This window comes from Mirounga angustirostris, unplaced genomic scaffold (assembly GCF_029215605.1).
Source record: "Mirounga angustirostris isolate CCGP_5_RB_7025 unplaced genomic scaffold, mMirAng1.0.hap1 SCAF_8, whole genome shotgun sequence".
Lineage (NCBI taxonomy): Eukaryota > Metazoa > Chordata > Mammalia > Carnivora > Phocidae > Mirounga > Mirounga angustirostris.
The window spans coordinates 108363723-108387028 of record NW_026991716.1 but is presented as its reverse complement, the minus strand read 5'-3'; the positions used below and the strand labels follow the sequence as shown (position 1 = coordinate 108387028).

General features: G+C 38.0%; 1 long non-coding RNA gene and 1 pseudogene across 1 annotated transcript in view; one reads left to right on the top strand and one right to left on the bottom strand.

Moving 5' to 3' along the window:
- Nucleotides 1-23306, top strand: part of LOC135365612 (uncharacterized) — a 224384-nt gene that overhangs the window by 11340 nt on the left and 189738 nt on the right. Inside the window, exons 3-4 of the long non-coding RNA XR_010413756.1 lie at nucleotides 1448-1563; nucleotides 6961-7084. This is a non-coding gene — a long non-coding RNA (uncharacterized LOC135365612). The remainder of the gene's footprint in view (nucleotides 1-1447; nucleotides 1564-6960; nucleotides 7085-23306) is intronic.
- On the bottom strand, nucleotides 10597-20536 carry LOC123836514 (phosphatidylinositol N-acetylglucosaminyltransferase subunit P-like; annotated as a pseudogene).

Genomic DNA, 23306 nt, shown 5'->3' with positions numbered 1-23306 from the left:
ATAACTTTATGCTATCTTATGGCTGAATAATAGTCCATTGTATGTAATACTGCATTTTGTGTATCCATTCAACTATTTATATAGTTGATAGAGCATGCAACTCTTGATCTTGGAGTTATAAGTTCTAGCCCCATGTTGGGTGTAGAGATTACTTTAAAAAATGCTTATACTTCTGGAAGAACTTTAGAATCATTTTCTCAAGTACATCCTCTAATGTCTTTTTTTTTATTTTAAAGATTTTCTTTATTTTTGCAAGAGAGAGAGAGCACATGAGCGGAGGCAGGGAAGGCAGGTTGGGCACAGGGAGGGGAAGAGGGAGAAGCAGACTCCCCGCTGAGCAAGGAGCCCCATGCAGGACTGGACTCAATCCCAGGACTCTGGGATCATGACCTGAGCCAAAGGCAGATGCTTAACCGACTGAGCCACCCAGACAACCCATCCTCTAATGTCTTCTTAACATCCTCTCATGTGCCTTTCTATCTACCTTTCATTCCTGTCTCCCCAAGTTACTAGTACTGAGTGCCTTCATAATGACCCAAACCCAGCATTGTACTTTGATCCTTGAACATTTCTTTCCCTCAAGCTGCTCCATACTTTAAAATTCATTACTTCCATCTTCATTCTCCTAGTAAGAATGGATAGTTCCTCAGTGTAATTGATCTCATAGAGGTAGGTATTGGGAAAACAGTCTGAACTGGCCCTAAGTTGTGTGTGTTAGATGCCTCTTGGTAGGAATGTGTATTTTAGGAAAAGGATGTTTGTGGACTTAAATGATTTGCTATTTTTTCAAATTCCAATAGTATAACAAAGTCTCTTTTTCAAATTTCAGTCTACAGAAGGGTAATGTATTTTTGGGTTGAGGGCCAGCTCCTTGAGTCTGCCTGCCCATCCAAGCTACCTGAAGGCATTCCTGTTTTGTCACATATTATTTCTGTTCTCACTGATGGACCCATTAATTTTCTTTCTTTTTGGAGTTCCTCCTGTAGTAATGACATTACTGAGCCCATTAATGATGGAAGTGTTGGAGGTAGTGTGTGTGTCTGATTGGCAGGGGTAGGTATAAATCAGGGAGTATTTTAAAATAGAGACTTGGGGCACCTGGGTGGCTCAGATGGTTAAGTGTCTGCCTTCGTCTCAGGTCATGATCCCAGGGTCCTGGGATTGAGCCCCGCATCGGGCTCCTGGCTCAGCAGGGAGCCTGCTTCTGCCTCTCCCTCTGCTCATGCTCTCTCTCTCTCTGTATCTCTGTGTCTCAAATGAATAAATAAAAAAAATTAAAATAAAATAAAATAGAGACTTAATGTAAATAATCAAATGCTAAACTGTGGCTGCTAGTCCACAGGTCAGGGATGGAAAACAGAAATGAGGCTGGCATGTTATGAGACAACTTCATGGGTGTTAAAGAGTAATTTATTTGAAAAAGTTATGTTTCTTCTATTCTTTGCAGAGGTATGGACAAGCTCCTAGAAGAAAGAAACTGTGGTTGACCCTTGAACAACATGGGTTTCAACAGTGCAGATCCACTTATGTGTGGATTATTTTTTATGACTATGGTACAGTACTGTAAGTATATTTTCTCTTTCTTATGGTTTTTGTAATAATGTTTTCTCTAGCTTACTTTATTGGAAGGATATAGTATATAATACATATACAAAATTTGTGCTAATTGACTGTTGTTGGTAAGGTTTTTGGTCAACATTAGGCTACTTACTAGTTGTTACGTTATTGGGGAGTCAAAAGTTATATGCAGATTTTTGACTACGTAGGGGTTGGCACCCCTAACCCCTATGTTGATCAAGGGTCAACTGTATTAGATTGGTGGTGATTATTCTTCCCCTGTTGTATGTATGTATGTATAATGGAAAGCGCAATGGCTTTGAAATCATGCAGACTTAGGTTCTTGACTCTGTCACTTAGTAGCCTGTGTTATCTTAGCCATATTAATTTTTCTTCTAAGACTTAATTTCCTCAACTGTAAAATATACATCACTGAGTTGTTTTAAAGATCAAATAAGATAAATAACATGAAACCTCCTAGCAATATATAGTCCATTGTATATTCTCAATGAAGGTCAATTCTAAATAACAACGAAAATAATCTGTATGGGGAAAAGCATTTGTAGCTCTGAAACTGAATGTGTCAACCCTTCTTGTTAATGGCTGAATAAAGATGTCTTAATTTTTCGAAATGCCTCAATTTTCTTATATGTAGCTTTCATTTCACGCTTTGCTAAATTATGGTGCTTGCAAAGCTCCTTGAACTTTACCAGTACAAAGCACACTGTAAGCAGGATGGAATTAACATTATCCCTGGTCTGTAAAGTATGGTACCTGCATTCTTAGTGATTGACAAGATACATGTGTATAGTGTTGATGTTGCCAAGGGACATATTCTTGCTTGCGTCTTGCCGCAGTGTTTTGCCACCTGTAACTGTGCTGAATAGAAGTGGTCCCATCTATCATTTTTGTAGCTTTTCCCCATAGAAGCAGTCTTGATAAGGATGAGAAATCCAGGACATCACAGTATCAACAATCCTTTCCTCTTCAAAGGCATCTTTCAGACAAGGCTCTACCAGTCCCTTATAAACATTAATTATATAAATCTTATACACTATTGCTTTGTGGGAGGTGAAGTATTTGGTAAAAATGCTCATCTGAACAGAGGTTGTCTGTGTGGGGGCAGGATGGAAATATGAAAAGTGGGAAGTGGGTGCTCAGCATGCATTCATTGCTGATACAAGGTCAACTGTGTGCTTGCCTAGTCCTGTGTACCCTTCTGCTAGGTTTTCAACTAATGTATAAAATACAGGCTATTCTTTGTTAGAAATTTGTGAGTGGTATGAGCTACTTGAATACTAACGATGTTAATTCTTAAGGTTAATTCTGCATACTGCATACCCAATGGCACCCTGAGGTCATATGATGAAGAAGCAACTTCAGGTTGAGCTCAGATTGAGTCCGGATGGCTCAATCTGACTCCATAGAGAATTAAATGGCAAATAAGAAATGTGGGGGCCCTTCATCAGAGTGGTAGAGAATGATTTAGTGGAGAAGTGAGCTTTAAACTTGATAGCAATGGTGTATAGGATTTATATGATTTATATGTTGGTGTCTACACTTTTTTGTTTTGTTTTCGTTTTATTTTATGATTATTGTTCCTAATCTGGGGCCCTTGTATCACCAGTGATTCACAATAGTAGTCATGAATATTTTTTTGGAAAAAAAGTCATTATTTTTAAAAGCCAAGAGAGATCACATACATATTATTTATTTTAATCTTTAATAATGCTTTTTAGGCAACTGAATAATATATTTATATTATGATGATACTGAATAGACTAATAAAAATGTCAATTGTCTTCAAAGTTTCAGTACTTCAACTGTTTTCAAAATTTCATTTTTTACCTTTTAAGATTTCTTAAAATTTATGTCATTTTTTTACCTCTTAGGATTTCTTATAATTTATGTGTTTTTGATTAATCTTTAAAATGGAAAAACAAATGAATGGTTTTGTTGTTTGTTTCATAGGTAATTTTTTTTTTGTAATGTAGAATTAGTGTAGAAAAATAATAAAGAGCTCCTTGGTGTCTAGAATCTAGCACAGCACCTGATACACATAAGTATTTGTTAAAAGAATCAAAACTGTTGCTGTGGTTGAAATCTTTGCTAATTTGATTCTTTGTTTCTGATAAATTCCTTATTTCTATGTTTTATAAATACAATTTAAAATAGGAGGACTATTTTCTCTGATGAAAATTGTATACTTGCCCATAATAATACTTGTCCAGAAAACAGAAGAGCTACTGTGACAGTTAATAAGAACTATCTGGACTAAAAATTAATTATCTTCCCAGTACCTATTACCCCTTGCCTCACTAAGTTGCAATACTCAAATTTTCCTTTGAAGAGCCACCCCTCATCACTGGGGAGTAGCTATTAGCTGAGGTGAGATTGAACTGACTCCAGTCCAGGGGTGGACCCTGAACTGGGATAGACCAACCAATCAGAAAATGCCCCTTCTGCTTGCTCTAGGCTCATGTATGCACATGCACAGTCTCCAGGCCACTGAGACTGATGATGAGAAGTTCAATCAGGGAGCATATTGAGATGTGAGAACACATGAAACCCTCCTTCCTGTGAGACTGTTTTGGAATCCTGAAGGAAGCCTGAAGATGACATTATAGAGAAGCGCAAAACTACGGAAACTGTAGAAAAACAGAGCCATGTCCCTGACTGAGCTATACCTGAAACCAGTCCTAACACTGAACCTTACTGTTTTATGAGCCATTAGATCCCTTTTGTTTTTAAACCAGTTAGTATGTGGTTGCCTGTCCTTTGCAAGGGTAAGAGAATAATGGTTATATAGCCTTATCCCAATCATTACAGGAATTAAAAAAAAAATATTAGATTCTCCACAAAATATTTTAAGATTAAGTTTTTGCTTTTAGAGAGAGACACAACTAATTCCAAAAGCACAAAAGTTTCCTCTGATTAGAATACAAAGATACATTTATGTATTTTAGACAATAAAACCACTAGCAAAACAGGTCGAAGTTTATGAGAAACTCATAAGTATTGCATACTTTTTTCCCCCAAAAACCCATTATGGGTTTTTGCATGGCACAATCAATTCATCTATCTTAATGCACACCTGATATCTATCATTATACCTTTTAGTTACTATTCATTAGAAAAACCCTATTTTGAAGGAAGTTAGAAAACAAGTTGTTGTTAACAAAAAGTCCATTTAGATAACCTTTGCAGAGTTGGTGTTTTTTCATGCCAACAAATCTTTTGCTTTATATTCTGACTTGGTTTCCATCATTGTTCATTTCAAAACCTCCCCAAGTCAGACTTTCCATGAAGAGCCATCCAAAACAGAATATATTTGGAATTCTGCTTCTCATGACCTAGTTGTATCACAAGAGGGATCAAAGAGGTTTTGTTCTGTTTCTATAATCAGCCATTTCTTTGAGAGGGCAGATTCATAAGAGTTTGAATTATGCTTAGAAATGCATACAAGGCAAGCAGCTACATGGCATTTTAATTACCTCCCTCCACTCCAATGAAAAACAACACCAGGCACAAACAGATGTCTCAGGTTAAATTCAGTAGATTCTCTTAACATACCAAATAATTGGACTATTTCCTTTCTCCCTGGGCCTTTTCTTTTTTTTTTTTTTTTACTTATTTTAGTCTGTTTGCTCTCCTAGCTCTTCCTTTTTATTTCGGAAGCATTCACCTTTTGCTAATGTTAAGAAAATTCCTACTGGACAAATTCTTCTCCTTGCTAGACTCTACATGACATAGTATTAATATTCACAAAGGGAACAGATGGCTGCCTTTGGAATCCACCAATTATAGTAGTACCTTGCTTAGTCTGAATTGACTAATTAAAATCCTCAATTAACTAGAATGGAAAATTCAGCATGTACAACCCCTATGGTGACCTCATGTTATAGCAAGTTTGCAAATGAGCATTTAGAATTCTTTCCCTGCCCTTTGAGGGGACAAAAACAAAAGGCAAGGAAACAGACTCATCTAAGGGATTTATGAAAACTCTGAAAAAACTCAAACCCTGATATCCATGGTTTGCTCTGGCATCACTATACATCTAACCAAAGTTCCCATATTTTTCAACATATACATCTATAATTTTGTTCTTTTCAATCATCACTGAAATTTAGATTAATCCATATATTGAGATTTTCATTTTTATATTCAATTTGATCAGCATTTACTGAACCTCCAAAGTACTCAAAATACTGTGCTGCTGGGATGCCGGGGTAGCTCAGTTGGTTAAGCATCTGCCTTTGGCTCAGGTCATGATCCCGGGGTCCTGGGATGGAGCCCTGCTCAGCGGGGAGCCTGCTTCTCCCTCTCCTCTCCGCTCCTGCTCTCTCTTGTTATCTCTGTCTCTCTCTCTCAAATAAATAAATAAAATCTTAAAATACTATGCTGTTAAGGCCCCCCCCCCCAAAAAAAAGAAAAGAAAAAGAAAAAGAGTTTTCTAGTTACCATTGCTGCCTAAGAAATCACCCAAAACTGATGGCTTAAAATAACAGCAGTCATTTTATTAGGATCACAGATTCTGTGGGACGGGAATTCAGGAAGGCCTCAGATGGGTGGTGGTGGCATTGGCTATCTCTTGTGGTTGCACTAAGGTAGTGGTCAGAGCTGAGAGAGCAGGGGGTTGGAGGAACTGAGGACTTTATCTTCCTTGAAGTAGCTTCTGGGCTTATCCATGCGGTGTCTCTGCGTGGGCTAGTTTGAACTTCCTTGCAGCATGATGACCTCAAGACAGTTGGGTTGCTTACATGGCAGCTCAGAGCAAATGTTCTGGCTAACAAGGTAGAAATTAATCACCTTTTATGACCTAACCTTTCAAATCAAACAGTGTCATTGCTGCTACTTTCTGTTGATTACAAGTGAGTCCCCAGTCCCTCCAAATTCAAGGGGAAGAGAATTAGATTTGTGTCTCATTGAGGGAGTGGTAAGTTTCTAGAAAAGCATGTGGGACTGAGAATGTGGTCATCTTTGAAAGAGACAGTTTTCCATGATGAATGAGATACAACATCTTTTCCAAAGAAGCTCATAATCTAGTGGATAAAGCATGATTCTTGAACTATGCACTAAGGTACCCCAAGTATCTGTAACAAATTCACAGGTAGCTACAGGATACTTGACATTTTTGAGGGAAACAATATGACATCTGTCAGACACAGTGTGAATTATTACTAGTAAGTTGTTTGGACCTAATTATTTAATAAGTGGAACTGTTTCTTTTGTCCTAGTTATACCATGAAAAAAACTTACAGAGACAGTTTAGGAATCTCTGGGATAAAAACAAGATATAGACATTCAACTACAGTCTTAGCAGGGCCATAATTGACATTTGTAGGGTCCCGGGCATGAATACAAATGGAGCTACTAGCTTGCTCCTTTCTTTTCCCGTTACAGCTCCTACCTTTGTGAGATGACATGCATGTGTATGGACACACCAGCTTTATACCCAAGCTCTGTGCATTCTTTCTCCCACTTCAATAGCAGCTTCTCCTTGGCCCTTGGAGTGAGCATCCCAGAGGTAAGTTGGCCCTCTGGAGGAAGGGCCAGTGGAAGAAGCCCACACAGAAGTGGACTCTGGATTTAAGCTAGGAATTCTGGAGTCCCGGGTACCTGAGACATGATCTAGGGAAGGAGATCAGGGTTCTGGATGAGCACGCCCCCTTCGCCTTGCAGACCTTTTGCCCATTTGGAGGGGAGTGGCTGGACGGCCTTCTAAAATACAGGGACCTGTGCAAATCCTGGTCTAAGGGAGGTACTGAGACCCAGCACAGAACCTAGCATATAATTGGTCCTCAAGTTATATTTGATGAATAAATTAATCCAGAGCAGGTTCTGGTAAGTATGATGACAGAGATTAAATACTGGCTGCTATGGAAATTGAAACAAAGAACAATTAATTCTAACTAGGTATCTTGGGAAGGCTTCTGTGCATGTTACCTTCAAGGATGAGGGAGAGAATTAGAAAGAAGTGGGATGGGAACTCAGTAAAATGCAGGGATTAACGAAGCTGCTAGAGGCAAGCATCAAAAGAAAATCTAAAACTATGTTCACCATCAGTGGTGAATCTGAGTTTAATAGCTTTCTGAAGCATACGCAGAGGGGCTTTCTTTCAAAAAAAAAAAAGTATGAAATCAGGTACAAAAAGATCACACAAATTATATGTTTATAAAAGGTCACAAAGTCACAAATGCAAAACAAAAATCTAAAAAGAGTAAGGGTGTCTGGCTGGCTCAGTCAGAAGAGCATATGACTCTTGATCTTGGGCTTGTGAGTGCAAGCCCCATGTTGGGTGTAGAGATTACTTAAATAAATAAAACTTAAAAAAAAGCCCAGAAAGAGCAATTTTAAATCAATTATTTGTCTGCCACACTTCTATAATACTTAGAATATTGTTTTGGCTGTGTAGTCTGACTGCTTTTTTTTTTTGACTACTTCTTTACTAAGAATCAATTTTATGTCCTGTAGACAGAATAGAAAGATAATTTGCTCTAGTGTTGATTGAATGTTTTAAAAAATTATTTTTAGTTTATAAAACTTTAATGCCATCATTATTTGTAATGACATGCAAACTGCTGTCAACTGTTGTCAATTGGGGAAAACCTCTTGTCATGCTGTTGAACTGTTACAGACCTGCTCTATTTTTAGTATAGTTACAGGTTTCTTCCCTTCAAACCTAGCAATTCTGAAATATTCTGTTTCAACAACTACCATAAACTATGAAAAGTGTGGAGCTTTTATAATTGTATATACTGTATTCTCAAATATATTCCTGAGAGGAGAAAGCATTTGTTTTGATTAGATCTTGATGGGAACAAAACCCTCTGTTAAAATTTTATGCACTTGATGATTGGAAGAATTTTCTACAGATTAGTTTCTGGCTCTGTAATTCCTACCTCCACCACCATATGCTGTCATGTAATAATCAGCCTCTGGCTCTGCACCTTTGTGTCAAGAAACCAGGAGAATTGACACAATGGGCAGTAAGGGTATTCTTAGAATCTGTCCCTACACTGGGATAGCTAGCTGTCAATAATTTTCATGGAACTTAACTGTGAACCATATAAATGACAATGTACTGAAATTGTGTGTATCCCAACTTAATCAACTGCTCCTTAACTCATATCCTCAAAAGGTACAAGGCTACCGAGTACCACCTAGCATGAGGGGAACCTGGAGAGGAAAGAGACAGTGGCCTTAACCAATTGCTGTTAAAAAAAAAATTACTGTGCACATTTTACAAAATCATGTGCCCATATGAACCTAATGCTGTGGCCCTCCCAGGACCTCAGAAAAGGCCCACGCAAACTAGGCGCTTAAAGCTTAAACCTCATTCCTGTAAATCCGCCTCTGCTCACCATTCTCTCTATGTCACTAAAGGAAAGAAGTAGCCCAAACTGAGAAAGCACATTCTGTAATAGAAATAACATTGGATTGGAATCTAGGGGACTAGAGCTTTGGTCCCAGCTCTCTCAGCTCTGTTCCTTTGGGCCACCCTTTGGGACTTACTCTTGTTATCTGTTAAGTACTGGCCCTTCCTCATCTGCAAAAAGGAAATGGGAAATTGGCATTCCATTGTGGGACCTGGGAAGTAAATCATACTGAATTATGTAAATTATGTACATTTTAGTCCATGTTATTTCCATCGATTAGTACTGCCATTTCCGCAACTCACATTAATGTGAGAATTACAAACAGTATGTAAGAACTTAAAAATAGTTTACTCTGACATAGAGAGGTGGATGTACTGCAAAACACTCATGAGAAGCAAGAACAAACAAATTGTCATTCTGAATACCATCACTGAAAGTACACTGGAGCCTTTTTCCTCCGGTTTTAAAAAAGTTTGCCTTTCAAAAAAAATGTGCAGAAGTCACATAAGCTCCTGTAAAAACACTGCAAATGCAGAAATTTACATAGCAAAAAATATGGGTCTCATCTCCAAATTTCATTCCTGAGAGGAATTACTGCTAACAGTTTAGACAAGTGTGTAGCCGTCCAGAACTAGTCTATGCACACACAATGGCAGATGACATTTTGAAATATTAACTGAGGGGTTTTCTTTCCACTGCATTTCCTGGTGGTCCTGGCCTTTCACCCATTCCATCAGCTAGCACATTCGGCCTTCACTGCCTCAGGAAAAGATAACCCAACTGAATACATTAAAAAAAGGAAGTCAAGAACTTTTGAGTTTCTAATTTTGAGTTTCTAGTCCTTGAGGGAAGAGAAAGACACAGGGAATAAAAAGAGATTTGGAAGAATATATGATAAGTCAGAAGAGGCCTTAGAGCTTTTAAGAGTAGATAACAAAAGATTTCAGCTCTTGGGAGAAGAGAGAGATTTAGGAAGAAAGGACCTCTGGCAACTTATGCTGCTTCTCTCTGAAAATTAGAAAAAGGGCACATTTTGGTGAATGAATTACAATAAGGTGCCTTGTTGAGTAGATCCTTCCTAGGGGCAGTGGCTTAGACATCTGGCAACACCTTTGTACAAAGACAAAAGCCCTTCCTTCTTCCAGCAGCCTTGGCCCCATGCCAAGGGTCTTGCCTTTCTAGATTTCAGTCCTATTCATGCCACAGCAAGTATCTCTCTAGAGTGTTCAAACTACAAAACTGTATAAGACAGCTTTCCTTGTGGGGTCCTGAGAAAGAAGGTCTTCTGTCCTGCCTCCCCAACTCAAGTGAACTTGGTAGTAAAGTGACAGGACAAAAGCAGGCTTAGGGAATTTGAAGGTAGAGACGTTGTGCCTGCTTTCTAGGTAGATGCTCAGGCAGGGGTGGTGGCAAGTCCTGGGAGGAAAAGAAATGTCAATGGGGGTAGCTAGCTTTTTATAGTAATACAGTATTTTATTTATTGTCTATTAATAACTAATATTTGAGAACATTTATAAAATTAAAAAACTTAATCTAAGAGAAGTTCAACTTGCTTTTTTTACATTTCAATATCAGGTGTTAATAAAAAAGATAGTCGAAATTATGGTCAGGGTTATATCAAAAATTTATAATAAATGCTTGGTGTTAGTCTATATACAATTTAGTTTTTGGCATAAAGTTCTTTGACTGCAAGAAAGAACATTTGGTTTACTTTACTAGTAGTAATACTTCTTTCTTCTCTCTCTCTCTTTTTTTTTAAAGATTTTATTTATTTGAGAGAAAGAATGAGAGAGAGAGCATGAGAGGGGGGAGGGTCAGAGGGAGGAGCAGACTCCCCGCTGAGCAGGGAGCCCGATGCGGGACTCGATCCCGGGACTCCAGGATCATGACCTGAGCCGAAGGCAATTGCTTAACCAGCTGAGCCACTCAGGCGCCCCGTCTCTCTTTTTTTTTTAGAGGGGGTAGGGGCAGAGGGAAAGGGAGAGAATCTTAAGCAGGCTCCATACCAGCATGGAGCTGGACGCAGGGTTTGATCTCACAACCCTGAGATCAGGGCCTGAGCAGAAATCAAGAGTTGGATGCTTAACCGACTGAGCCACCCAGGTGCCCCACTAATAACAATATTTCTTAATGCTGGGATGGTCTCTTCTTGTATTTCTTCTACTGTTGATTTTTAGTATAGTACCTATGATTGTATGAATGGCATTGAGTGGAGGGGTACTCATCATGTTTATTACAAATAAGAGTATATAACCAATTACTATAGTAATGAGGACATAGACAGAAAATGCAACTGCCCAATATTTTTGAGGCCAATAGGTTTTGGGTTTTTTGTTTTTGTTTTTTGTTTTGTTTTGTTTTGTTTTGAGGCCAATAGGTTAAGCCTAAGGAGTTTAGCCAAGATTCAGGAATAAAAGCCCACACAAGAAATAGTATGAAGCCAAATTGGGAACTTAGGAAAAGAACAAAGCCATAAATCACTCTTTCTGGCAATGACAAGGGTGAGTTTTCTACCACTTTCCCTGTGACTTAAGACAATCTCCAATACACACTGCTTGTATGGATACATAAGACCCACTGGACTTTGGAGAGTCTCTCAGAATTTCCTACAGCCTAGCATGTATGGAATGACTCATGGGAAGGGCATGGGAGTAGCTGGGAGAACAGACTAAGGAAGGGAAAGACACAGAAATGATTGGCATGATCCGAAGATGGGTGGCCAGACAGGTTAAGAATGGATCCTAGGATACCAGTAACTGATAGAGGACAAAACCAGGGATGAGCTGTCTTTTCACCCACAACTTGGCCGAAATAAACCTTCCTGGAACTCAAATGCAATATCAGAAATTAATTTTCTATTACCACATAAAAGTAAGGTTAAAACAGAAAGTTTATTATTTTTTAAAAGTTACATTTCTTGCATATCTAAGTTTGTAAATCAAGATTCATACTTCATTAGCATTGCAATGCTAATAAAATTGTATGTATACTTGACAATATATCTGGAACAGTCTTCTATATGAGCACATACAAATCTACCTCTGTAAAAAATCCTTTCATAATATGGCTCAGTGTAACATTTACCTAACCATTTGCTGAATGTTTAAGTTGTATCAGAATTTCACTCTTAGGAATGTGGCAGCAGTAATTATCCTTTTATGGAAACCAACTGTTGTTAGCACAGCCTCTTTGAGCAATCTTTTTGTGTACCTAGATGCCTGGTATTGAGAGGATTACATATCAGTTGGAAACGCACACGCACACACACACACTCACATCAATATGAGAAATTGTGTGCTAAAATTCATGCTCAGTTGGATTTTTTTAGCACCATTATCTTTTTGTTAAATGAAATATTATGTGGCAAGTCTATATTTTAAAGATAGGAAGTAGAGGCACTCTGGATGGGTAGAGGAGGAAGGCTAGGGGATCTGACACTCTGGTCAACTCTATCCCTGCCTCAGTAGCCCCACCTTTTCCTGGCTCCTGCCTCTGAGTCAGTTCCAAGGCAAGGGATGATACTACAGCCTTTTCTATGGTCACTGGTCAGGAATACCATTGACAAGATTTAGGATGTCAGTCTAGCAAAAGCAGTTAGGTGTCTCAGGTGTCTTTTATGGCTTTTTGACTTTTGCTTCTGTGATTTAATATCAACTGTTGTGAAGTTAATTGTGTTCTCCTTTGGTTTCCCATAATACATAGTGTATATTTCAATTACAGCACTTACCACATTGTTCTTTCCTAAAAATACTATTCCAGAAGAGGAACATTTCCTTTATTTTTATTTATTTATTTTTATTATTATGTTATGTTGATCACCATACATTACATCATTAGTTTTTGATGTAGTGTTCCATGATTCATTGTTTGCTGGAACACCCAGTGCTCCATGCAGAATGTGCCCTCTTTAATACCCATCACCAGGCTAACCCATCCCCCCACCCCCCTCCCCTCTAGAACCCTGTTTGTTTCTCAGAGTCCATAGTCTCTCATGGTTCGTCTCCCCCTCTGATTTCCCCCCCTTCATTCTTCCCCTCCCGCTATCTTCTTTTTTGTTTTTGTTTTTTAACATATAATGTATTATTTGTTTCAGAGGTACAGGTCTGTGATTCAACAGTATTACACAATGCACAGCGCTCACCATAGCACATACCCTCCCCAATGTCTATCACCCAGCCACCCCATCCCTCCCACCCCCCACCACTTCAGCAACCCTCAGTTTGTTTCCTGAGATTAAGAATTCCTCATATCAGTGAGGTCATATGATACATGTCTTTCTCTGATTGACTTATTTCGCTCAGCATAATACCCTTCAGTTCCATCCACGTCGTTGTAAATGGCAAGATTTCATTCTTTTTGATGGCTGCATAATATTCCATTGTATATATATACCACATCTTCTTTATCCATTCATCTGTTGATGGGCATCTTGGCTCTTTCCACAGTTTGGCTATTGTGGACATTGCTGCTATAAACATCGGGATGCACGTACCCCTTCAGATCACTACATTTGTATCTTTGGGGTAAATACCCAGTGGTGCAATTGCTGGATCGTATGATAGCTCTATTTTCAACTTTTTGAGGAACCTCCATACTGTTTTTCAGAGTGGCTACACCAGCTTGCATTCCCACCAACAGTGTAGGAGGGTTCCCCTTTCTCTGCATCCTCTCCAACATCTGTCGATTCCTGACTTGTTAATTTTAGCCATTCTGACTGGTGTGAGGTGGTATCTCATTGAGGTTTTGATTTGGATTTCCCTGATGCCGAGCGATGTTGAGCACTTTTTCGTGTGTCTGTTGGCCATTTGGATGTCTTCTTTGGAAAAATGTCTGTTCATGTCTTCTGCCCATTTCTTGATTGGATCATTTGTTCTTTGGGTGTTGAGTTTAATAAGCTCTTTATAGATTTTGGATACTAGCCCTTTATCTGCTATGTCATTTGCAAATATCTTCTCCCATTCTGTCAGTTGTCTTTTGGTTTTGTTGACTGTTTCCTTTGCTGTGCAAAAGCTTTTTATCTTGATGAAGTCCCAATAGTTCATTTTTGCCCTTGCTTCCCTTGCCTTTGGCGATTTTTCTAGGAAGAAGTTGCTGCAGCTGAGGTCGAAGAGGTTGCTGCCTGTGTTCTCCTTTAGGATTTTGATGGACTCCTGTCTCACATTGAGGTTTTTGAACCATTTTGGGTCTATTTTTGTGTGTGGTGTAAGCAAATGGTCCAGTTTCATTCTTCTGCATGTGGCTGTCCAATTTTCCCAACACCATTTGTTGAAGAGACTGTCTTTGTTCCACTGGACATTCTTTCCTGCTTTGTCGAAGATGAGTTGACCATAGAGTTGAGGGTCCATTTCTGGGCTCTCTATTTTGTTCCATTGATTTATGTGTCTGTTTTTGTGCCAGGAACATTTCCTTTAGCTTTGGAATCTATAGAATGTACCCATAAAACTTGGCAAGTACTAGTTTTCCATAAAGGCCTTCTGATGAATACATGAACACATGAGTCACACACATTTGCACAACTTAAATATACTACACAAACTCATCTTCAAGTGTATAGATAATTTTAAAAAGTACAAATGTACCTATTTTAGTCTCCCCTAGGCTTCTTTGGACCTACTATATAGGTGTTTGAGTATTCTTGCTTTAGAACAGATTTATAGAAAAGGGTTGGAATTGGTCCAAATGTCCCACATCATATTCTTGCAGCCACTTTTGGTAGGTGACATAATGAGAGCAACATATGTACCTATAACAACTACTATTGTGTGTGAAGGATGGATTTTTGAGCAAAAATGGAAATATATCTGTTTTTCACATCTGAGAGTTAGGAGAATCAAAGGTTGCCCACTCTACCCAAACTCTCAATTTTGTTACCAGGATGAGTGGGTGGAAGATGCTGTAGAATAGAACAGAAGATGAAGTAGAGGAGAGAGCACATGATAGATGCTCAATAAGTAATGGAGAGATCAACCACATAAGGATAATAGTTTTTTTTCTTGTATGTTTTTATTTTAACATACTTTCAGACTTATAGAAAAGTTGCAAGAAGATTTCAAAAGATACCCTTCACCTAAAAGATTCTCAAAAAGATTAACATTGAAAGTTGCAGATATGATGCAACTTACCCCTAAATATTTCAAGTGTACACCCTAAAATCAAGGAGATTCCTTACATAACAAATAGAATCATCAAAGTCAGGAAATTAACATTGATATAAATTATTACTTAATATACAGACAGATTTTTCAAATTGTCCAAGTAATTCTCTTTATAGAAAGCAACCAACCAACCAACCAACCAACCAACCAACCAACCAACCAAACAGAACAGCAACAAAAAAAAAGCTGCTGGATCTCACATTGCATTGTTTAGTCTCCTGTCACCTGGAATAGTTCTTCAATTTTGTTTCATATTTTATGACACTGACATTTTGAAGTGCACAGCCAGTTATATTACAAAATGTTCCTTAATTTGAATTTGTCTGATGCTTCCTCATGATTAGATTCAGGTTATACATTTTCAGCAGGAAAAACCTAGGAGAGGTGCTGTGTCCTTTTCAGTGCATCATTCTGCGCTAAAACGTTACTACTTTTTTTCATTGTAATTAATAAATATCTTAAGGGAGAAACTTTGAGACTATATAGATAACTGATGGCTCTTCAAATTGATACATACTAGTTTACTGTCCATTGATGATACTTGCCTGAAGCAATTATTTCAATGACAGTCGCTAAACAGTGACTTTCCCTGTACATCATTTCTTCTATATTTACTAGTTGCTTTTGCACTGTAAAGAAGGGCTTTCGGGCGCCTGGGTGGCTCAGTTGGTTAAGCGACTGCCTTCGGCTCAGCTCATGATCCTGGAGTCCCTGGATCAAGTCCCGCATCGGGCTCCCTGCTCAGCTAGGAGCCTGCTTCTTCCTCTAACCCTCCCCCCTCTCATGTACTCACTCTCTCTCATTCTCTCTCTCTCAAATAAATAAAAGCTTTTAAAAAAAAAAAGAAGGACTTTCTTGGGAGGCCTTGGTGGCTCAGTCAGTTAAGCATCTGCCTTTGGCTCAGGTCATGATCCCAGATTCCTGGGATCAAGTCCCGCATCAGGCTCCTTGCTCAGTGGGGAGCCTGCTTCCCCCTCTGCCTGCAGCATCTCCTGCTTGTGCTCTCTCTCTCTGACAAATTAAAAAAAGAAGAGATTTCTCTTCTTACGTTATGTATGTATATATATGTGTGTGTATGTATATATGTGTGTGTGTGTGTGTGCATATCACTATGGACTCATGATTCTTATTTTATTCAATAGGATATAAGTTACTGTCTTTATCATTTTGATGTCCAGATTTCCAAGATTTGACTAATGAGAAGTCCTTCAAGCTGGCTTCTTTATCCTTTTGATATATCCCTATCATTCTTATTTTCTCCCACCCAAGTGGTACTTTCCCTGTCCCAAACCTGTTTTGTTTTATAAATGGAAAAGGGGTGTCATTGCTTTTAGATCTCAGCTGACAGAGCTGGGAAAGCTACAGGGATTATTCAGACCTTTCTCCTTTCCACATTTGCAATTCTCTTCTTTGTCAGCAAGAAAACTGGCTCCCATTGACCATAGTATATTGACTTATTTGCTTAATACTAGAATATGCAGAAAGTAGTTTCAGAAATGCCAATCTATATGTCTATGAGAAAAAGAAAACTCTACTGATTGAACTTCAGTAATTGTTAACACTTTTTGTTTTTAGCTTGAAGGGATATAGTCCAACTATTCCACTTACAAGTTATTTGAGTTCGTTCTCCCTCTCATTTGGCTCATTTGTTTGTTTCTGTTTATATTTCATTTTTTCAGTTTTCCCCCCTCATCCTTGTTTTCTTGAGTATATGAAGCATTAACATTTCCACAAGTCAAGATTATATAAAAAGTGGTATGATTTCCCACATTTGTTTTATTCTTTTCAACAGTCTTACTGGTTTCTGTTTTATCCTGCTCTGTTTCTTTATGCACAAATGAGTAGATACATGTATATTTTCTAAATCTCTCTCTTTTCTTGCCAAAATAACTTCATATAGATATATTTTTCTTTCTTTATTTAATAGTACATCCTGGAGAGCAATCTGTATTGGTTCATAGATCTTATTCTTTCTTACAGTTGCATGGTATTCCATTGTGTGTATGCACCAGAGTTTATTCAACTGCTCTCCTATAAATGGGCATAAAGGTTTCCAATATTTAAAAATTATAAACAATACAGCAATGAATAATCTAAATAATATTGTACAGATATATTTTTGTATTTTTGGAGGTGTATTTTCAGGGTAAATTCCTACAAGTGGAATTGCTGGCTCAAAAGGCAGACACATATGTAATTTTGTGAGATATCACACATCCCTGTCCATAAATGTTTTGTACATACCACTGGCAATGTGTGAGAGTGCCTGCTTTAATTTTTTGCCATATGATAAATATTATCTCATTGTAGTCTTAATTGACATTTATTTACTATGAATGAAGTTATTATATTTTAATATATTTATGGGCCATTTTTATATCTTTTTTGATTAATTATCTGTTTATATCTTCTGGGAATAATAGTTGTTTCATGTTATAAATGGAGTAAGTGAAATAAATATGCTCACCTTTTGTTCAAACTTTTTGAAAGAGTGGCCAACTCAATATTCAGAGGATTGCAGGTTTCCTCATCTGTAACCCATTGTCTACTATTGACAGGACTCTGCCTAAGTTATCCCAGAGAGAAGGGATATACAAAGCAGGAAGTTCTGTGACAACTAGAGACACTGTTCTTATGTTTGCAATTGCGTTTGGAAAATCAGGGAAGAAAGAATGAAAATGAGAGCTGGTTTTTCCACTCAGTTGAGTGGTTGAATTAGCTGACCTTTAAGGTCTCTTCCACCCTGAATTTTATGATTCCATGAATCATTCCTCTGACTCAGGCCAAGTTAGTGATGAAATTGCTGGGGAGGTGTGGAGGTCAGAGGTGAGCTGGAGACATGGTGAGTGTGAGAACAAGGAGAAGAGGGACGAGATTTTAAATAAGAGTACAGAGTTAAGAAATATATTTTTTCTCCTTTCAAAACCTGGTATCAGAAGGGGGAGTAAAAATGTGCATTGGTGAAAAGGAATATTGGGTGGATAGGAAATTGCAGGGGAGTGGTAGTATGGTCATGATAGAGAATGGATTTAGGGAGTTGGACAGGATTTTAAGGATGAATAAGATGACAAAAAAGCATAACCAGCCACCATCCCAACAGGGAGAACAAAGCAGTATGGGGGTGCACAAAGTCTTCAGAGTGATTTTTTCCTTCTTCCAATGTTATCTACTTTGCATATACATGTAAAAAAACTACTTTGGATAAGACAATCTAATGTCAAATCTGTAACAAGAAATTAAAGAAACGATTCCATTTACAATAGCACCAAAAACCATAAGATACCTCGGAATAAACCTAACCAAAGAGGTAAAAGATCTATACTCTAGGAACTACAAAACACTCATGAAAGAAATTGAAGAAGACACAAAAAGATGGAAAAATATTCCATGCTCATGGATCGGAAGAATAAACATTGTTAAAATGTCTATGCTACCCAGAACAATCTATACCTTCAATGCCATCCCGATCGAAATTCCAATGACATTTTTCAAAGTCCTGGAACAAACAATCCTAAAGTTTGTATGGAATCAGAAAAGACCCCGAATCGCCAAGGAGATGTTGAAAAAGAAAAACAAAGCTGGGGGAATCACGTTGCCCAATTTCAAGCTATATTACAAATCAGTGATCACCAAGACAGCATTTTTTTGAATAGAGACCCATGCACTGCGGTTTTAAAAAATGTCTTCAGATTTTAAGGCCATTCTTAGAGGACAGACATTAAGGGAGAAGTGAAAAGCCTCTATAGATCAAGGTATTTATAAGAAGAGATTGAAAGTATCTTGAAACAATTTAATATTATTTAACTATCCTCAATTGTAGAGGATATTTTCCTTCAGTTGACCAAAGAGATTTTGAGGTGGCAAATCATTGCATATGAAAGTGGACGTGCCATTTTCATTTCATCTTAAAGAAGTATTCAAAACAATAATATACAAAGGAGAAGTAGCCTGGGGGATGACAGAGTGACAATGGTACCATGGTGACTTAAAATGGGTAGATAATACTTGTCTGTTGTAATAATGATGATGATAGTGATAATGATAATAATAATTAACACAGACACTCACTGAAAAGCTTAAGCTTCTTTTTGCTGGTATGATGGCATCTTTCTATCACTAAAGGAGTGAAAAATGCGTGAGAATGAAAATTCACATCAAGCAGCACCAAGGTAACATACATAAGAAGATAATGTTCGCCTTTAAATGACTTCCATGGTTCTCTAGCTCTACTGTGTTGGCTTTACTTTGCTCAACCTCTGAATGGCTGAGCTGCAGAAGACAAAAAAAGTATCTCCTGTCCCAGTCATCTGTGTCCTATACAGCTCTTCCATTTTGAATTGAGCAGAAAGAACAATGAAAATGTCTTTTATTTGCCTTTTGGCTCTTTTTTTGTCTTTTGCATAAATGCATTAATTCAAAAATTATTTACTGAAAACCAACTCTGAGCTCAGCACTGGGTAATTCGTTATAATACCTTTCATTGGATAATATGCTGGATATTTGTTTTATTATTGCTGTGTAAATTGGCAACACATAAGCTCCAAGAGAACAGAAATTTTGTTTCTTGTTTTATTTCAAAAAAAAAAAACACTGATGAAATGCACATAATATTTGTTTAATGAATGGAGAAATAAATGAATGGGTGGATGGAAAGGGGAGATAAGGATGAATAAGATGGAATAGTTTACTGTTGAGTACCTTACAATGAAGAGGTGAGAGTGGTAATAGACACAAGGACAGGTCGTTATAAAGTAAGGTGGTAATACAAGGAATGAAAATATATACAAAGAGTTCATAGAAACCCATATCCCAGGCTGGGTTGGAGATGAATGTGATGGAAAAATATTACATTAATATGACTGTATTATTAGTTATACTTGTATAATCCTGTTTTACTCACTTTTTTCTTCTTCATTTTCTTCAACTTAATATTTAATGTCTAGGTATGGCTAGGCCTGCTCAATAGCAAAAGTATGACCTTAGTACTAGAAATAGCTAATAGTTATTCAGTGCTCTACTTCATGTCATTTCCTTGTCAAAATATTTTGCTGTTTTAACTCATTTAATTCTCACAACCCTTTGAGGTAGTTACATTTATTATTTCCCTTTTATAGATACAAAAACTGAGGCACAATAAGGCTAAGGGATTTGTCCAAGGACGCATAGCTAGGAAGTTGGTAGAATGAGAATTGTATCCAGGCACTTAGTTCTTGATACTCTTTTTTTTTTTTTAATTGAAGTATAGTTGACACGCAATGTTACATTAGTTTCAGGTGCCCAACATAGTGATTCCACAAATCCATACCTTATGCTGTGCTTACCACAGGTATGGCTACCATCTGTCACCATACAACACTATGACAGTACCATTGACCATACCTTGTATCCATATGACTTATTCATTCCATAACTGGAAGCCTGTATCTCACACTCCCCTTCACCCATTTTGCCCATCTCATATCCCCCTTCCCTCTGGCAACTATCAGTTTGTTCTCTGTATTATTTATGGGTCTGTTTCTGCTTTTCGTTTGTTTATTCCTTTGGTTTTTTAGTTTCCACATGTAAGTGAAATCATATGGTATCTTCTTTCTTTGACTTATTTCACTCAGCATAACACCCTCTAAGTCCATCCATGTTGTTGCATATGGCAAGATCTCATCTTTTTTATGACTGAGTAATATTCAGTGTGTGTGTGTGTGTGTGTGTGTGTGTGTGTGGTATATATATACCACATCTTCTTTATCCATCCATTTGTTTATAGACACTTGTGTTGATGCTTTTTGATTAGTGTACCCAGGCTTTTTCTCTCTCACTTCTACCAGAATGTCAGAAAATGCTTTCAGGACTTTCTTTACATTATGGTGTAAGTGTACAATAAGTTCAATATGCTATTTACCTCATGAGTATTTACAAGGGCAGAAACACTAAGACAAAGGAATAACTTCTAATTGGAGAATCTCAGTCACCAGATAATGAGAACATTTTTTGGTGGGGAAAAGAATCTTTAAAAATGCTCCTTAACTCTTACTACTTCGGTCATCCCTTCAGTTGTCAGACATTTATTGAGTACATAGTGGGTGTATTCCAAGTTATGTTCTCTGGAAGCAGCTGCTGAAATGGAATTGGAGTACAAGGTCTTTATCAGGGACCAACAGCTATGAAAAGAATAGGTGGCAGCAGAACTGGACCAAGGGAGAAGTCAAATTGCAAAGCAGGGCTGACAAAATCTCAGTCCATTTGTCACAGAGCTCTGTAGTCAGAACTGCCCATCAGCTTTGTCCCAGATTGGCTTCCATTCTTTATCCTCCTACATCACTCCCCTTGGTTGTTTGGGTAGAAGATGCAGGCTTCCAGAAAAGGGCATGATCTCAAGTGAGGCAATCACCATCTACACCTGAGGCCAACTAAATGGAACCAACAGCTGGAGTTCTGACTGCACTCCCAGCAGCTGGGCAACAAGTCTTTCCATGAAGGGGCACCTGGATGGCATATCTCTGCATCTACCACAAGGTGCCAGACCCTGGGCTAAGTGCAGGGAACAAGCAGATAAAGAAGACACCGTCCCTTTGTTCAAGGAGAAATAGTTCCATCTGATCTATCAATGGTTACCTCTGACTGCTTTTCTTTCTTAATAATTTTGATTGCCCAAAACCTTAGATTTGTCCAAAGCCCTAGAGGGGCTTTCTGTTCATGGGCAAACAGGAATGATTATTGAAAACAGAGCAGGTAGACCTGGGTTTGCCCTTGGGAAGTCACTTTTCCTGAGCCTTTGTTTACTTATCTATAAGGTGAATATTACAAGTATCCTTTGGAGAGAGTTCTAGAAACTACACAAGATATTTATAAATTTTCTAGCTAAGAGTTCTAAAATTTAGTAAGTGCTCAGTAAATGGCAGCTATTATTACTGCCCTCTTTATCATCATTAGATTCATGCTTACCACCAGCGGCCTTCTCTAAATATCTGTCAAGGTGGGCTTGAATCATCTTTTCTGTCCTTCATTTTGACCATGACATATCTTCTCAAATATGTCTAGATCTTCATATTCTACTTCAAAACTCTTTAGCTCTCTGCTTCTTATGAGTTTACTTCTGTCCATTTTCCCTATCTCCTGATACATATATTTTTTTTCCTTTCTAGGAAAAATTTCCTTAATGCTTCTACTCCATCCTTAAATTTTATTACCTTGGCTACAAGTCATATTTAGGAAGTTTGTACCTTTTAGCTAAGCAGACATTTTTACAAAATGTTTTATTCTTTTGTAAATACCTCCAGGATGACTGGAAGAGAACAGCAAACTCTCACTGACACACATCCCTCATGATTCCCTCTTTACTACTTTTTTTTAAAGATTTTATTTATTTATTTGAGAGAGAGAATGAGAGAGAGAGAGCATGAGAGGGGGGAGGGTCAGAGGGAGAAGCAGACTCCCTGCCAAGCAGGGAGCCCGATGCGGGACTCGATCCCGGGACTCCAGGATCATGACCTGAGCCGAAGGCAGTCGCTTAACCGACTGAGCCACCCAGGCGCCCTCCCTCTTTACTATTATTGAATGTCACACAGCATATGCTTTCTGCTTACATGTAGCATTTATAGACATTCATTACTAGGACAGAGAATCATATAACTGTAAAGCTGGAAGTAATAGAAACTTTTGGCCACATCTGCCTCATATAGAAGATGGGGAAATTATTCTTAGAGAAATTAAGTTGCTCGTATTCATGCAGCTAGTTAAGCAGACACAAGCCTTGGTGATTAAAGCTGTTTAACTCTATGCTCTTGTCTGTTCTTTATTTTCTGTATCAATAATGCTATTTTAAGTTTCATGTTCCTTGGGTATAAACACATGAATCAATATAGTCACCAGAGACTTACTCTATAAGAATTTAATAAACATGTGAGGGAAGATGGTTCTTCTCTACCTTCTCTTTTCCCAATTAGTCACATCAGAATAAGAATAAGGGGAGATGGGAGAATCTTGAGCAGGTGGTTGTCTTCATCCTCCCTTCTCCCTGCCCCGGTATTTCTGCCAGAGTTCCCACCCACACCATTGGCTAGGATATCTCTATAAGGTGATGTTTCAGGAAGAATTGGGGCCAGTTGCTTACCTTCAGGTTCCAACCATCTTGCAATCCCAGATCTTAAATGTCAATTTCCTGGAACCTTCCTTTAGGATGAGGGCAGGACCCTATATTGCAAGTCTCAGAGAAAATGTG